Source organism: Elephantulus edwardii, unplaced genomic scaffold (assembly GCF_000299155.1).
Source record: "Elephantulus edwardii isolate Elephantulus edwardi_28Jun2011 unplaced genomic scaffold, EleEdw1.0 scaffold00432, whole genome shotgun sequence".
Classification (NCBI taxonomy): domain Eukaryota; kingdom Metazoa; phylum Chordata; class Mammalia; order Macroscelidea; family Macroscelididae; genus Elephantulus; species Elephantulus edwardii.
In genome coordinates, this window is record NW_006400182.1 from 599,876 (window position 1) to 602,471 (window position 2,596).

Below are 2,596 nucleotides of genomic sequence, written 5' to 3' on the forward strand. Positions count from 1 at the left end.
TTGCTCCTGAGTACTTTAGAGAGGTCCCTAACAGCAGACTTTTCCATCACGATACACTTTTTTATTTCCTGACTGCTAGAGCCAAGAGTGTTGACTGTGGAGCCAAGCAAACTGAAGCAGTGAACAATCTCAATCTCTTGGCCATCCATCCTGATGCTACCGATTGGTCCAGTGGTGAGAATCTTTGTCTTCTTGATATTGAGCCTCAATCCATACTGAAGGCCGCAGTACTTGACCCTCTGCAGTAAGTGCATGAGGTCCTCCTCAGTTTCAGCGAGCAAGGTTGTGTCATCTGCATGACTTAGGTTGTTAATAATGAAAGTTTGCTCGACTCCACAACCAACAATCTTGGCATCAGCAGTCAGTACATAAAAGACAAATTGCACTGGGAAAATCTGCTGTCAGTGTCCAGAGTACTGAGTAATGATGTCAGTCTAGAGACTAAGGCCAGTGTCTTCACAATCATTTGCTGTGTATCAGAGAGCTGGACAATGACTAAGAATGAGAGAACTGATGCCTTAGAGTTGTGGTTTTGGACAAGATTCTTGAATATACCATGAAGCGCCAAGAGAACAAACTGGTTTGGCTTGGATAGGGTGAATACAAATTTCTTCTTGGAGGCTAGGATTTTTAAACTCGATCTCAGATACTTTGAGCATGTTTCCCTGGAGAAGGACATCATGCTTGGAAGGATGGAGGGACAGTGCAAGAGAGTAAGACCCCAGAAGAGATGGATTTATAGAGTAATTAGAGTAATGAGGGTAAGTCTGTCAGGGTCATTGAGACTGGCTCAGAATAGGGCAGGTTTTAGAGCTATTCTATAGGGTTGCCAAGAGTTGCAGGCAACTCGATGGCACAAAATAACAACAACAATAATATTTGTTCTTAAAAGTGGATGGATCTTTAACATCAGATTCACAAGACGGAAGGTAGGGAAGAATGAAGGAAAGATGGAGCAAAGGAAACCATTTATTTATTTTTTTTTAAATCTCAGTATTGCATCAGGAAATATTGTCTGTAATCTCTTTTCATACTTTCAACTACCCCCTCAATTATCTCTCATTTTTTATACAAAGAACTGAAGAAAAATAGATTATGGAATACTTCAGTTTATCAGCTGGGTCAGAGATTGAGCAAACCTAGTACGTTTTCCCAGGATGGTGCTGGGACAGAGTGCAGAGTGAGGAGTCAGGCTGAATGTGGGATTTTTCTCCAAAAAGTCAGCCTCCCACTGTAAGGAGGTTTTAGCCTGGCTTTTCTGCCAAATACTATCAGTAAAGAAAGATTAATTTCCTTCTTGTATCTCACCCCACTATGATTTTTTTTTGTTTTATCATTAATACTTATTATGAATTATTATTATGAAACACATGAAGTAGTGGTCTCATACAGTATTTGTGTTCTTGTGATTGGCGAATTTTGCCCAAATAATGTCCTCTAGTAATATATGAGCAAGAGCCTATGGTGATGAAGGAAGAAGTGCAAGCTGCTTTGAAAGAAATAGCAAAAAATAAAGCACCAGGAATAGATAGTATACCAACTGACGTATTTCAGTGAACGGATGCTACCCTGGATGTGCTCACCAAGTTGGGTCAAGAAATCTGGAGAACAACCACTTGGCCAACTGACTGGAAGAGATCTATATTTGTTCCCATTCCAAAGAAGGGTGACAGAACTGAGTATGGAAACTACAGAAAAAACTCATTGATTTCACATGCAAGCAAGATTCTACTGAAGATTATCCAAAAACGACTAGAACAGCACATCAGCAGAGAACTGCCAGAAGTCCAGGCTGAGTTTAGAAGAGGTCGTGGTACTAGGGATATTGTAGCTGATGTTAGATGGATCTTTGCTGAAAGCAGGCAATACCAGAGGAATGTCTATTGTGTTTCATTGACTATGCAAAGGCGCTTGACTGTCTGGAAAATAACAAACTGTGGATGACTCTGAGAAGAATGGGAATCCCAGAATACTTGATCATGCTAATGAGAAACCTATAATTGGACCAAGAGGCAGTCATCAGAACAGAACAAGGAAACACTGCATAGTTCAAAATTGGGAAAAGTGTATGCCAGGGATGGGTCCTATCTCCATACCTTTTCAACTTGTATGCAGAACAGATTGTCTTGGAGGCTGGGCTCTATGAGGAGAAGTATGGCATCAGGATTGGTGGAAGATCTATCAACAATCTGTGTTATGCAGATGACACAACCCTGCTTCCTGAAACTGAGGAGGACCTAAAGTTCTTGCAGCCTTCAGTATGGATTGAGGCTCAATGTCAAGAAGACAAAGATTCTCACCACTGGACCAATTGGCAGCATCAGTATGGATGGTGAAGAGGTTGAGATTGTTAACAACTTCAGTTGGCTTGGCTCCATGGTCAACACTCATGGCACCAGTAGCCAGAAAATTAAAAGACGTATTGCGATGGTAAAGTTTTCTGTTAGGGACCTCTCCAAAGTACTGAAAAGCAATAGTGTCATTCTGGAGACGAAGGTGCATCTGATATGCAAAGCTATGGTCTTTGCAATCATTTGTTATGCATCAGAAAGGGGGACAATGACTAGGAAGGATAGAAGGAGAATTGATGCCTTTG